This window comes from Chelon labrosus, assembly GCF_963514085.1.
Source record: "Chelon labrosus genome assembly, chromosome: 1".
Classification (NCBI taxonomy): domain Eukaryota; kingdom Metazoa; phylum Chordata; class Actinopteri; order Mugiliformes; family Mugilidae; genus Chelon; species Chelon labrosus.
The window spans coordinates 8,078,760-8,094,464 of record NC_140337.1 but is presented as its reverse complement, the minus strand read 5'-3'; positions in this window follow the sequence as shown (position 1 = coordinate 8,094,464).

Below are 15,705 nucleotides of genomic sequence, written 5' to 3'. Positions count from 1 at the left end.
TACATGCCATCGCTGTTAAGTTGCACCAGGAAACCAAAGTGTTCCCACATTTAAATGAAGCCGGTGGCTCTTCCAACTCCACACTTCTCTTAGTACATCCATGCTCCACACACTCCATTACTTTTCTTCTTCGTCTGTTTTTCTTCTTCTGTAGGCTTATCACGTTTGCTGGCAGCTTGTAGGCTCATTACCATCACCTGGATTGAAGTGAGGACTCTGCTTTTTCTTTTATTTAATAGGCTACTCACTCAGACGTATTCGCCACTGCGTGCACCGAACCGTGACGCCCATCCCGTGACACTGCAGGACAAATACAAATACCGTTACACCCCTAATGGGTACCATCAAACACATACGCACCCACACACGGACAGACACTCTACTCAGAAACACACGCTACATACGTGCAGTCTTCCCAGGACAAGCCATGGCATGTTTAACAGACTTGCGAAAAGCGTGAAAAGTTAACGATAGCTAAACATAGTTTCAGTCTATCATTGATTGAGCATCATTGATTGAGTAGACCAGATTTGAAAATTAAAATGAGCAAGAGAGCTTACACCTCCACAATCATTAGTGAGACACCTGTGAGCATCATAGATCGATCGATCGATCGATCAATCGATTGAGCGATAGATAGATAGATAGATACTTTACTTATCCCAAGGGAAATTTGGTGTCCAGTAGCTTCTTAACATAGAACTGTTTAGGGCTGTGAGGGTGAGATATATATGGGAGCTATCGGCTGTTTTAGAACAGGCTAGTGCCAACAAAGTGAATTCAGTTCAATTCAATTTTATTTATATAGTGTCAATAATACAAATTGTCTCAAGATGCTTTAGAAAACCTGGCCTGAAACCTCCAGAGCAAGCCTGAAGGCAACGTGAATGATGATAAAAACATTAAAATCAACAGCAGCACTAAATCTTCCAAAGTTGATAGACTAGAAAACGTGATGGATTTAGTACGAGCTCAGTCTACAGAAGTTCGAGGGGAAGAGTTTGTGCAAAAAACTGTAACATTAATGTCTGAAAGCTCCATGATGGATACATTACGCTATGTGATCAAACATGTCACAGATGATTCAGCCAAAATTTAACTCCATCCAGGGTTTCCGCTAGAAAAAATTGGCACCGGACAAATGTTTGAAATTCCGGTCAAATAATTTATTGAGCTTAAAATGCTAAATGATATGCAGGCTATATAAGAATATCAAAGCATGTCAGTTTATAATTGTTTTAAAGGCCGTCAACTGTCTCACGTGCGTAACTTCTAAAATAAATATTGCACAAGACTGCGCTTTTTTAACATGAACAAAGAAAAATCTATTTTTATTTACACTACAGGTCAAAAGTTTTAGAACACCCTAATTTTTCCATTTTTTTTACTGAAAATTATTCAGTTTCAGTGTCTCATTGCACTCTGGAATGAAAGCATAGAACAAATAAGCAATTTGAGTTGAAAAAGAAATCATGGAATCAATTTATAGACCAATTTATATACCATGTATTCTAAACTTTTGACTCATCAACAGTGGCGGTTCTACATTGAATTACGCCCCAGGCGAGACCCCCTCCGAGCACGGCACCTTCTCAGCAAGCAGGGGCGCCTGCAGCTGCAGGGGGCGACAATTTGCCAACTCCCCACACAGATATGACAGATAATAGAAAACCATGTAGCGGCGCAGATGTATTTGTTTATTTTTGCTCGTGCTGCCCCCCTTGTGTCATGAAAAATGCCGCCGGTTCGCCCGTGCCTAAAACTGCTACTGCTCATCAAAGTAGTCACCTTTAGCAGATATAACAGCTGAACACACTCGTGGCATTCTTTCTACAATAGAAATCAAATATTCTTCAGAAAGTTCTTCCCAAGTCTGTTGCATTAGTTCCCATAAATGTGTGGCACTTGTAGCTTGCTTGGCTTTCACTCTTCTGTCCAGTTCATCCCAAACCAGCTCGATGGGGTTTAAGTCTGGAGACTGTGCTGGCCTCTCCATGTTTTCAAGCTTACCATCTGGTTCTTTTTTCCTGAGGTAGTTCTGGCATAGCTTGGACTTGTGTTTTGGGTCATTGTCTTGCTGTAGGATGAACCTCTGACCAACTTTAACAATTGGTAACAAAAAGGCGCATACCGGAGGATATTGCATGGCATTGCAGAATGCTGCGGTCGACCTTTTTGGTTCAGGGTGCCTCTCACTCTGTACAAGTCACCGACCCTGGATCCAGCAACACAGCCCCAGACCATCACACTTCCTCCTCCATGTTTGACAGTTGATGTCACACACTGTGGAACCATCCTCTCGCCTACTTGACGGCGTGCAAAGATCCTGCGTGATGAACCGAAGATTTGAAAGTTTGATTCATCAGTCCATAATACCTTCTTCCAGTCTTCAGTAGACCATTGGCGGTGTTTCATGGCCCAGGCGAGCCTCTTTGTCTTATTCTGACATCTTAGCAATGGCTTTCTTGCTGCAACTCGTCCTGTCAAACCTGCAGCTCGAAGTCTTCTCTTCACAGTTGAAACTGAGACTTGCTTACTACGACCACTATTAAGCTGTGCTCGAAGCTGTTGTCCTGTGAGCAGCCTATCACGCAAGCTGTTTACTCTCAGACACTTGTCCTCTGATTCAGTTGTGGCTTTGGGTCTGCCAGACCTCTTCCTGTCAGAGTTTCCCCCAGTTACTGAGTGCCTTTTGATGGTGAAGAAAACTGTACTCACTGACACCTTGACTTTCTTTGCAATTTCTCTGTAGGAAAGACCTACATTTTTAAGTGTTATGATGGTCTGTCTCTCTTCCATTGTTAATTGCCTTTTCTCACCATTTTTGTAGCAACACACTACTTTTTGCTGTACAATACTGTTCACCAGATGCTCATGAGGGTCTGGTACCACAGTGTGTTCCAACACAGAGGTTGTAAGTAATCAAGAAAAGTTGGAACTAGTTGTAGGAATTAGTAGCACCAGCTTTCAAGGCTGATTCAACCTTCATTGCTGCAGAACAGCTTTAAATTGTTAACCCACTTCATGTTCCCTGAAAGAGGCCTTTTTGTGTAATTCTGAAATGTACATTATTTTTCAGTTTTGGGTAACCAAACCTTTTTTTTTTTTTAACCTTTGGGTGTTCAGTACTTACCTTTGTGCAATTTGAAGCTATTCATTGCACTTGCACGACTTGAATTGCAATAAATAACTGGAAAAATTAGGGTGTTCTTTTGACCGGTAGTGTATTTATTTTACTTTTTATGCTTTTTCGCTGCAGTGAAGTGTGCAGCAGCTGGATCTTTCGAGGGATTCGGATCATTCTGAGTCACTCACTGATAGGAGCCGGGTACAACGACAACGTTGTGCGAGTCACTTGAGTCACTTGACCCAAAATGGCCCAAAAGACCCAAACAAAGCATAGTAAACGCCTAAGAACGGATTATTACAGTTACTGCCATTTATCAGTTGGTTAAGTTTAGTTTCTCTGTGTATAGTGCATAAGTCAGTGAGCGGCTGTCAAGTCGGGTTGTTTCTCTGCCCAGTGAGATGTAAGATGTTTGAATGGTGCTGTTTATTGATTATATATCAATCACACGTGGTAGGACTCAACTGAGTCAGTTAAATAGACGTCTAGATTCATGATTCTTGAGTCGTCTTTGATGGCTGGTTATATGATCCGAATCTTTTTTCCACCGCTACTCTGCAGAGAGAAACCTCTCTGTGCTGGCACACTTGAGACGGGTATCACGCAGACTATCTTGGCCAGTTTAGCCCACTCTGGGTAGATTTTGCTGAAATCTCTGATGAGAACTTCGCAGGCTGTTGAGAAGTTCAAGCCTCCATAACCGCGGAGCGCTGTCATTATAGCGGTGGTGTCTCGTTGCGCACTTGTGGCATCAATGAGCGGGGCTGTTGCAGGAGCTGACTCATCCTCACTTGAAATTTCTTTGCCAAAATGTAATTACCTGATAACGGAAACTCTGACTCCATCACCTGTTGACCATAAACTATGAAGGTAAAAAGGAAAAATGAAAAAAGAGGTTTCTGTCACTCTTTAATGTTCGAGGGTGAAAGATAGATAAAAAGGAAGACCGCCTGATGAGCAAGCTCTATTATACCTTCTTACCTCCTTCATATGTGGATACTTTTGGAGAGGAATGTCTTCATTGAGCTGTACAGGATGAATTCAGATTCAGAAAACTTTATTTGTCCCCGGGGGGCAATTTAAGGCACAGGTGAGCAGCTTAACGTGCAAGTACACACATTTTAAGGTGCAAAAGAGACAGAAACAGAACAGGATACAAAATACAAAATATATACAAGTTACCATGACATAAATGTTATGACTGTCCAAAATATCCACAGAGAATGTAAACAGACTGTATAAGTAAAGTGACTAAAGTGCAAACGTAAACAGTAAACAGTAGTTACAGGGAGTATATGCCAGTTATAGCCGAGGTAGAATGGGTAATAAATAAAAACATACCATAGAGTCTCTGGTATGTGAGTATGGGGGTGTGGGGGAGGGGGAGGTTGACTGTACTATGGCGGCATGTGAGCTGGAGAAGAGTTAGAGAGATTGTGGGGAGGAGTTGAGAAGGAGGATGGCTTTGGGGACGAAGGTGGCTTTTCTCCTCTGAGTTCTGCAGGCGGGGCAGCGGAGCCTTCGTCCGGATGGGAGCCTCTGGAATGCTGAGTGGAGGACGTGTGAGGGGTCTTTGGTGATTTTTACTGCCAAGTTGAGTGTCTGTTGGTCATGAATATGTGATAGAGTTCTTACGGGCAGGCCGATGATCTTAGAGCAGACCGAAACAGTGCTCTGCAGTCGGTTTCTGTTGTGGAGGCTGATGGAGTGGAACCAGCAGGTTATGGAGAAGGTGATGATGCTCTCAATAGGCAGGTGGCAGTTGGGCTGTGTGGATCTGCAGTCATCGGTGTCGGGGTGCTCCAGGTGTTTGTGGATACTGTCCATAATGAATGTCTTTGCATCATCGACACCTATGATATGCCAACTGGAATGGGTCAATCAGGGAGTCCGTTGTTCTGATGATGTGGTGTTTAATGATCCTCTCCATGGCTTTCATCACTAGGGACGTGAGAGCTACATGTCGAAGGTCATTCAGGGCTTTTGATTTACTTTTTTGGGGGATGGGGATGACAGTGGAGTATTTCCAAAGATGAGGGACGGTGCTGCTGTCCATGGAGCTCTGGAACAGGGTCTGGAACACGTCCCCTAGCTGCTGAGCGCAGTGCCTCAGGACCCGGCCACTGATGTTGTCTGAGCCAGGTGAGCTGCTCTCTCTGGTTCCCCTGAGGGCTCTCACCACGTCCTGTGAGTTGAAGGTGAATGCAGAGCCGCCAGGGTTGAGTGTAGATGTAACACTCTCGAGCTGGATGGTGTTGTCTGTTTCGAATCTGGTGTAGAAGGAGTTGAGGTCGTCAGGGAGGGATGTGGGGCTGCAGCCTTCCACATGGATGGTTCTGGGGATGGTAGCAGCAGTGTTAGCGGAGGCCATGGTTTTGAGGCCCTGCCAAGCTGAGCGTAGATTCCCTCCGATGAATTTCTGCTCCAGTTTGTTCTTGTACTTCAGCTTGGCAGCCTTAATGGCCCGCTTGACCTCCCCGTTGACCTCCTTCTTTTCCAGTTCAGATCCCGTGAAGAAAACCCTCTTCTTTTTGTTGAGGATCTGCTTGAGCTCTTTGGTGATCCAGGGTTTGTTGTTGGGGTAGATGGTGACTGTTTTTGATGGGATGATGTTGTCAACACAGAAGGAGATGTATGATGAAACAGTGTCTACTTGCTCGTTGATGTCGTTGTTGGAGGGGGAGAGAAGACTGTCCCAGTCTGTCGTTTCAAAGCATCCCTGTAGAGTTTGAATGCTTTCTACTGTCCACTGTTTGATGTTCTTAACAATCTTCTTCATCCTCCTGATGACTGGTGTATATGCTGGAGCAAGAAGGATGGTGTGGTGATCAGCAGACCCAAGAGGGGGGAAGGGGAGAGCTCTGTATGCGTCTGGCACAGAACCATAACATTTGTCCAAAGTCTTCCCCTGACGAGTGATGCATGTTATATATTGCTGGAAACCTTTGAGAGACTTGTCTGGAGAGCAGTGGTTGAAGTCTCCCAGGATGAACTTAGGGGAGTCCGATGATAGCTGTTCTATTTTATTGAGCGTGCTGGTGATATGCTCAGTCGCTGTAGCTGCGTTGGCTCTGGGGTGGATGTAAACCAGAATGAAGAAAAGTTGTGGGAATTCTCTGGGCAGGTAGAACGGTCTCAGGGAAACAGCCAGGAGCTCGATGTCTGCGGTGCATAGTCTCTCTCTCTCTCTCCACGATCGTGGAGCACCAGCTGTTGTTTACATACAGACACACACCGCCGCCATGTTGTTTCCCGGTGCGTTCGCTGTCCCGATCCAGCCGGAGTGGTGGGGCAAAGCCGTCGATGTGCAGCGTGTCATCAGTGTCGTTCTTATTTAACCACGATTCAGTTAGTGCAAGAATAGAAGCAGTTCTATATTCATGCAGGTGGTTGACGCTGGCCTGCAGCTCGTCGAGCTTGTTGCGGAGGGAGCACACATTGGCTAAAATGATGGACGGGAGCACTCGTTGTTTACATGTCTCCCGTTTGAGCCTGGCTTTAACAACACCTTTCTTTCTTCCCCTTCTGGTTACCTTTCTGTTGTTAGAGTCACGTAGGTTGGATGAGTTCACGCGGAGTATTTCCTCCGGAAAGTTGTCCGTGATGGTGGTGTGCTGTGACTGTAGTCCGATCTGTATAAGTAAGTCTCTGGTGTATGCGTTGTTTGTGGTGACCTCGCAGAAAAGCAGCCACTGCAAGCATTTCCCCATCCAGATTAGTCCGCGGATATCCATGCAGAGATAATCCAAGAGAAAGAAAAGAAGAAAGTGTAGGACGTCCGGTTGTAGCCATGTGGTAGAAAACAAAAAGCTAACTGCTAAGTGCGCTAGGCTAAAGGCTAAGGGTCGAGTGCGCCCCGGGTGCGTATTGGGAAACAGGATAAAAGTCGCTACTCTGTGGTAAGTTAGCGCTGGAAAAAGTTACGGCAGGCAGACATACACTTGTCCAAGACAGGGAGGGGGGAAGACCCGTGTAGGATGAAAAAAAAAACAAGAACTATAAAACAAGAAAATAAAACTGCTCAGCTGACCACCAGTCGACCGCACGAGCAGCGACCCGGAAGAGAAAGAAGGTGGGGTTAAAGTAAAAACCGATCGAGTAAAATCATTTTTATCGAAGCAGGATGCTTATACTCTACAGTCTACATAATTAGAAACAGAGTATTTGTACTACAACTCCTGAATCAGTTTCAAGCAGATTTATGTGATATGCAAGCTTTATCAGCCTACAATGACGGGTATAATTATTTTTTGTTTTTAATTTTGTTTCATATTAGGCCTAGCTAGAACACTGAAGACAAAATGGGGAAGTGAAGTGACTAAGGTGTTTGCCTCGGTGTTAAAGGAGAGCAAAGTGCCTGAGAAATTACAGACGGACGCGGGTAAAGAATTCTTTAACAAGACTTTTAAAGCTCTGATGAAGAAGCACGGTATTAGCCACTTTGCCACCAACAGCGATCTCAAAGCTTGCGTCATTGAGAGGTTCAACCGTACGCTAAAGACTAGAATGTGGAGGTACTTTACGGCCAGAAACACACGTCGATATGTAGATGTTTTGCAGGAGCTGCATTAACGAGTTATAACGAGAGCTATCATAAAAGTACAAGAATGAAGCTGAACGATGTCACAACCGAGAACACGCTTGTGGTATTTCAAAACTCGTATGGGACATTTCCCCTTCGTCGCAAAAAAACTTGGAAGAACACTTTGAATTTAAAAGAGGGCAATGTGGTGAGGATTTCCAAAATCCGTGGAGTGTTTGACAAAAAATATGAGCAGAGTTACATAGACGAGCTGTTCACCGTATCGGAATGTCCTAATATGTTAGCATTTTAATGTACTTAACAATGACGTGGAATGTGTACTGCCTGGCCAAACGTCACCACCAAAAAAAGGTCACACATGCTAATATTTTGTTGGACCGCCTTTAGCTTTGATTACAGCACTCATTCGCTGTGGCATTGTTTCGATAACGTTCTGCAGTGTCACAAGATTTATTTCCATCTGGTGTTGTGTGGCGACTTTGGGATAAACTTGATTAAGCCAAATCTTCAGAACCACCGACAATGCCACCTTGGGAATTGTGCCCAAGGAAATAGTTTTAATACCCAACACGAGGCACACAGGTACGGTGTATTAAGGGAGCTGCAGAAGTGTTCCATAGATTGTTAAAAATGCGTTTATTACAAAATATCAGTGAGATCAAGTCTTTTCTTTTAAAAAAACACGTCAGGCACACAACTGATGTAACCGAAAAGGGGCCGAGTGGGGCTCGGGATACTGAGAGTGAAGGAATCCCACAATTAAATAAGGCACCCCAAAAAGACACCAAGCACACACACCATGAAAACAGAAAATAGAGGGGCTGCACTCGCACACACAAAAACAGGGGGACCACCACCAGGGCACCACCACCTTGGGCTCACAGCAACTAAAAGGAAAAATAACATAAAATTAATGGGGCTTACACAAAACATACTGAATCTAACAAATGAGCAAAACAGCAAACAAAATCATAAACCGTGATCAAAAATGATATTTTAAATAGCTTACCAGACAGAATGATCAAATAATGGGTATCATTACATAAATCAAACTAAACAGAAACAAACTGACCTGTATCAGGTAAACAAGATAACTGATAATATCAATAAAGAAACGGAAAATAACAAAATCTGAACCTAAAGACTAAATTCAATGCAGCATAAGGAAAATGGAGAAACAAAGAATAAATAAAATAAAATAAATAATAATAGGTCTATTTCACCCATTAAAATATCCCGTTAAGGATCAGCCCTACAGGCAGCATGCTAACAGTCCGGCACACTATGTTGGCTTTACCATAGTTCATTCAGCCACCCACCCAAGCCACCCACGTTACAATTGGTAATTTCCAGCGGCCAGGCTGAAGCGGCAGCTAAGTGCTTGGGCCAAGTGCTCCAGCAGTCTTCTGTTTGATCTATCACTAACTCATTGATGGGCCAACCATCGCCTTGCTTTATCAAAGCCATAGACCGTTTAACCCTTTCAGGATTAACAGTCACATTACAGGCAATAAAATAGCCCAGTGACCTTCAGTAATTTACCTCGTCTTCAACGGAGGTGTTACATTCATGTTTTGTGTAATATACAAGTAGTTGTGATTTCTTCTTCTCAATTCGTTTCCTTTAACATGGCTAAAAAAGGCTTCCAAAATAATATTAAAGACTTGTCTCCATTGTCCTCCAGATGCTTCAGAGCTTCCCTCTTTATCTTTTCTGATTCCCCCAAAACTGATGAATATCATCAGGTTGACTCTGGTTGTCCTGATGTTGATTCCACTGCTCATCTTGATTCTGTGGATGAGGTAAAAGAATAAAAATCCATCAGTTCCATCACTTCTTTTCTGTAGATTTCCTTACAATTTTGAGAAACATAAATTTGATTTTGTTTTTGGTGGTTTTCAATCCAGGAAGATGAAAACTGTGAGCTCAAAGGCTGAACGGAATGCCTCTGTAGAGATGATAGAGGTGATTATAGTATGTTTATGATAAAACATTATTTGAATGCACTGGCAATGCTTTTGTTTTCAAAAAGTGTTACCAAATGGATTTTAAATTAGATGAGTAAAGCTAATTACTGTAAAAACATGTCAAGATTTAATGAATGAAGCACTTTTAATCTCATTATTTCCTCTCTCCTCATCAGTTAACCTCTCATCCTGATTATGAGAACATGAATGTCAACAGAGAGGAGAGCTGTGAAGTTCAATCGTCCACTGTTAATTTGGGGGAATGACAACAATGAGATTTAAATAATGATCTGAACTGAGGAAGCATACTCTGAGGAAGACTGACCTCTGCTTTCTAAGATGAGAAACTTCAGGAAGACTGAATCCCACATAATTCAGTTCTGAACATGTTAGAACTCAGCCACACATACATAGGAGAGGTTCAAATTTCCCGCTCGACAGTGTTTTTTTTTCTTTCTTTCTTTCTTTGTTCAAAATTACTGTATGTGAATTAAACTCATATGGTTGACAGTGAGGAGTCCAAAGCCAAGCTCAGTTACTCTATTAATCATACAGTAGTCAGTCCAAAGGAAGACTGTAACATGTTGATATCTTCACAATTAATCTTAATGTGCACTGAGAGAGCTGTAGTGACGGGACAAAAATATACTAATAATGATTAATAACTCTTGATGAAGTTTATTGAGCAGGATAAGAGGAGGATAAGGATGTTGTTTATATTCATCAGAATCGTTTAATGACTGCTCACCCTGACTTCAGGTTGTTGCTGAGTTAAAAGAGAAAACCAGAGAAATAATGAAAATATTATATACCAAGTATATAAAATATACCAAGTTAAAATCTCATTCATTAATGATTCAAAGTCCAGGAAGACTGAATCCCACATAATTCAGTTCTGAACATGTCAGAACTCAGTCACACATAAAGAGGAGAGGCTCAAATCTCCCACTCACAATGTTTTTTGTTTTGACTTTGCTTATGTTCAGATCCACCCAGACACACACCATTTGCTCTAGAGTTATATCAGTTTCTATATTGTGTTTGACATTTATTATCTTTGAATGGAGAGAGCATCCCTTATGACACATAATTCAGTTCTGAACATGTCAGAACTCAGTCACACATAAAGAGGAGAGGCTCAAATCTCCCACTCACAATGTTTTTTGTTTTGACTTTGCTTATGTTCAGATCCACCCAGACACACACCATTTGCTCTAGAGTTATATCAGTTTCTATATTGTGTTTGACATTTATTATCTTTGAATGGAGAGAGCATCCCTTATGACATAAGGGAAGGAACAGAAATGTCCTGATAGGGACAAAAGTGTATTTTTCACTTTGATTACTTAGCATTGGTTATGCTTGTTACTATGATATTTGGCAAAGGTGTGTATTTTTTAACAAATGCTGGTACTGTATTTCAAAAACAAATCCCATAATACTCTGTTTTTACACTGTGAAACCTAAATTGTTATGTTGTTACCATGAAGGAACAAAAGTGTCTAATTCAAAAATGCCATACAAATAGCATATGTTAATATTTTTTTTTCTACTTTTTTTGCATAAATCTTTTAATCAACTACAGTCCTAGATACCAAAAGTTTAATTAATTTATGATTTTTAACCCTCTATATTTGTCAGTGTTTGTGATGTCATCACAAATTCTTTCGTTAAAAAAAACAAACAAAACAAAACACAAAAATTGAAATATTTTTAATAATGTAAATGCAAAGTGGATTTTTCTTGGGATTATTGTCTCTGTACGACGGTTTGTAGCTCTTCCTAGCTTCCTAGCCCCTGAGCTTACAGTAGCTCTTCTTGTTTCATCTTTACTGCTACCTGCTGGTATGAAAGGTTTCTTCATCTGTTTGTGGTGGGTTTAAGTTCTACTTTTGGTCCAGACACATGGTCCCTAACATGGCCCCAGTGTCAAAATGAACATGCTGAAGTTTAACGGGTATTATGTTTACTACACTGCCCGGCCAAAAAAGTTTGAGAAGGGTCAAATCATTGGCATGCATCAAGCAGAGAAAACATCTAAGGAGAAACTACTAAAATTGGGTTAATAATTGCCCAAGGCATTATTCAAAACTGGAAGGATAGTGGGGAACCATCACATCAGGGTAAGAAGAGAGGCAGATGAACTGATCACCCATCATGCCTAGTGCTTACTGTACAAGCCTGTGGGGGCAGTGCTATGATCTGGGGTTGCTGCAATTGGTCAGGTCTAGGTTCAGCAATATTATGTGCCCAAAGAATGAGGTCAGCTGACTACCTGAATATACTGAATGACCAGGTTATTCCATCAATGGATGTTTTCTTCCCTGATGGCACGGGCATATTCCAAGATGACAATGCCAGGATTCATGAGGCTGAAATTGTGAAAGAGTGGTTCAGGGAGCATGAGACATCATTATCACACATAGATTGTCCACCACAGAGTCCAGACCTTAACCCCATTGAGAATCTTTGGGACGTGCTGGAGAAGGCTTTGTACAGTGGTCAGACTCTCCCATCATCAATACAAGATCTTGGTAATAAAATGAATGCAACACTGGATGGAAATAAATCTACATTGCAGAAGCTTATTGAAACAATGCCACAGCAAATGCGTGCTGTAATCAAAGCTAAAGGCGGTCCAACGAAATATTAGAGTGTGTGACCTTTTTTTCCGGTGGCGACTTTTGGCCAGGCAGTACACATTCCATGTCATTGTTAAGGATAATAAAATGTTAACATATTAGGACACTGTGATACGGTGAACAGCCCGTCCGTGTAACTCTGCTCATACTTTTTGTCAAACGCTCGGCGGATTCTGGAAATCCTCACCACATTGCCCTCTTTTAAATTCATCTTCCAAGTGTTTTTGCGACGAAGGGGAAATGTCCCTCTTTCTTGTACTTTTATGATAGCTCTCGTTATAACTTTTAAGCAGCTCCTTTGTCTTCAGAGTTCTAGCATAGGCCTTTGAAAAAACATCAATGATGTTAATAGATAATTATACCCATCTTTGTAGTCTGATAAAGCTTGCATATCACATAAATCCACTTGAAACTGATTCAGGAGTTGTAGTACAAATACTCTGTTTCTAGCAAAATCTATCCTGGCGGGTTTATGTAGAGCATAAGCATCCCGCTTCAATAAGAATTATTTTGGGATGTGTCTTTTGACATGGTTGTTTAAGAAATGAAAAGCTACTCATTGCATCAGTTGGGGTTAAATAACTTGTTGCCAGCTGAGAAATAATCGCACATGCAGTAATTATCCAATAGGAGGCTCATACCTATTTGCTTAGTTATATCCAGGTGGTGACTTTGTTTTGGCCAGGTAGTGTAATAATAATAATAACAACACATTTTATTGGTGGGCGCCTTTAAAACACTCAAGGTCACCTTACATAAAACAACAATACATAAAACATCATAAGAATAAAACATACAATGCAATAGTGGATTAAAGTACATCTCAATGAGCGGGTTAGATGGAGTAAGCTATTTTAAAAAGATGTGTTTTTTAGTGTCAGGTGGGAGAATGTTTCAAAGGCAACTGAATGCCCTAGAACCCATGGTAGACAGCCAAGCAGGTGATGAAATAAGTCGGGTGGCAGAGGAGGATCTGAAGTACGTGAGGGTGTGCATAATTGGAGAAGTTCAGTTACATATGATGGAGCTTGGTTGTGAAGCAATTTGAAGGTGAGCAGCAGGATCCTGTAATCAATGCGGGATTTTATTGGAAGCCAGTGTGGCTGCTGAAGAACTGGGGTAATATGATCAATGGAGGGAGTTCAAGTAATGATACGGGCTGCAGTGTTTTGGACGTTGAAGTTGAAGTTTGTGGAGGCACTTGGATGGTAAACCAAAAAAAACAGAGTTGCAGTAGTCGATGCGTGAGGTGATGAGGGCATGGACAAGAATAACAGTGGTGTTCTGTGTTATGGATGGGCAAAGTCTATTGATGCTGCAGAGATGGAAGTATGCGGACCGAGTCACGTTGTTGATGTGGGTTTGAAGAGATAGAGTGCTGTTGAGGATAACTCCCAGACTCTTAACCTGAGGGGAGGGAAGCACAGTGGAGTTATCAGTGTTTAATGAGAAACTGTTAACTTTGGACTTAGAACTGACGAGGAGGACCTCTGTTTTACTGATGTTCATTTGTAGGAAGTTGCAAGAGAACCAGGATTTAATTTCTGTTAGACATTCGGAAAGGGCAGGGGGTGGAATGTAGAAGTCGGCTTTGTAGACAGGTAGAGCTGGGTGTCATCCACGTAGGAATGAAAATGTACCTTATGTTTATGGAAGATATTGCCAAGTGGAAGAAGGTAAATGATGAACAGTAGTGGACCCTGGACAGAGCCCTGGGGGACTCCTCTGGTGGCAGGTGAGGGGTGGGTTCTGAAATGTTTAACCTGGACAAATTCACTGCGGTGGGAGAGATATGATGTGAACCATTTGAGGCAGGTGCCGGTGATGCCAACGGAGGCAGGCCGTTGAAGGAGGATGTTGTGTGAGATGGTGTCGAAGGCTGCACATAGATCAAGGAAAATCAGAATACTTAAAAGTCCAGAGTCAGCTGTCATGAGGAGGTCATTAGTTATTTTTATAAGAGCTGTTTCTGTGCTGTGGGATGGGCGAAAAATTGAGAGATGATGGAAAACAGACAGGGAGGAACGTATAATGTTGGTTACTAGAGAGGACAAAGAAGGGAAGAGCATGCTTTTACCAGATGGGTTGGAAGAGGAACTAACTGACAGGCTGATGGTTTGGACTTATGAACCATCTTTATTTTTTATTATATATTTACATGTTATTGCAGAGGTAGAATGGGTAATAAATATATAAAAAATTAAAAAAAAAAAATAAGCTGTAAGGGAGGGAAAAAAAACGCCCATCATCTACAAAACTATTTCTATCCAAACTGTCCCACAATAAATCTCTCTTTCTTTATTGTTATTTCTGTAATAAATCACTAAAAAGCAGAACATTTCTACCACCAAAGTGTTCCTTCAGCCTATTATGTAAAGACGCTGTAGTCAAGTAGGAACCTGACTAAAATATTCTAGTTAGGTTGGTGTGAAACATTTGCAGGGCTCAGGATTAAAACCAAACTTCTTGGGCAACGTGAGACTTCTTGGTATTGATTGAAGTTTTCCCTTTCTAGTTCAATACAGAGCTCTTTCTGAAACTGGAACTTAAAATGCTTTGACTGTTTTCCAAATGGAGGCATTGATTGAGTTTTGAACTAAAACCACTGTAGCCTATTAAATACTGTATGTCCATATTTGTTCTGTAGCTAATGGGCCCGTATTTGACTTCTCATCTGTGGCTGCAACAAAACATCCTCATCATCACATTCATACTTTCCAAACACATATTGGTAGTTACCACGATGAGGGTTTGTTTTAGTGGAGGGTTGGAGTGTTCAGAAGTTTCTGAGGCTCAACAGGTCCAACGTGATCTAAAGGACATTGTAATAAGCTGTTGGTTATTTGGTGGGAAGGGATAGTTGTAAGATTCATACTGCAGTTTGGAATTATTCAGAAACCAAATGTCTGATATAATATGTATGCATATAGAAACCATTCTCCTCATTGTATGTCAGCTGTTTGAAAAGTCTGACTAAATCATTGTTTGACTGTTTTCCAGGTTCTAATGGTATCATCCTGGTGAGTCCTGTCCATCCTGTGACTGAGGGAGAACCTGTTACTCTGAGCTGCAGGTTGAGACAACAACAAATACTTTCCAATGTGTTTTTCTATCACAATGACAAACTCATCCAAAATGATACCAGAGGGGAGCTGAATATCTCTGCAGTGTCAAAGACACATGAAGGCTTCTACAAGTGTGAACATTCAGGAAAACAATCACCACAGAGTTGGATGGCAGTTAAACGTGAGCAGGATGAAAACATTTAATGCATTTTAGTTTTTGTAAACATTTTTTCAGTTTGAAAACAAACATTGTATTTATGTTGATATTTTCTGTGCTAAAGCCTAAACTCATCAGTCATCTGATGAATTATATCATGAACAGTCCAGTATTAATACTTAATGTTTCTGTTTCTAATAGCTG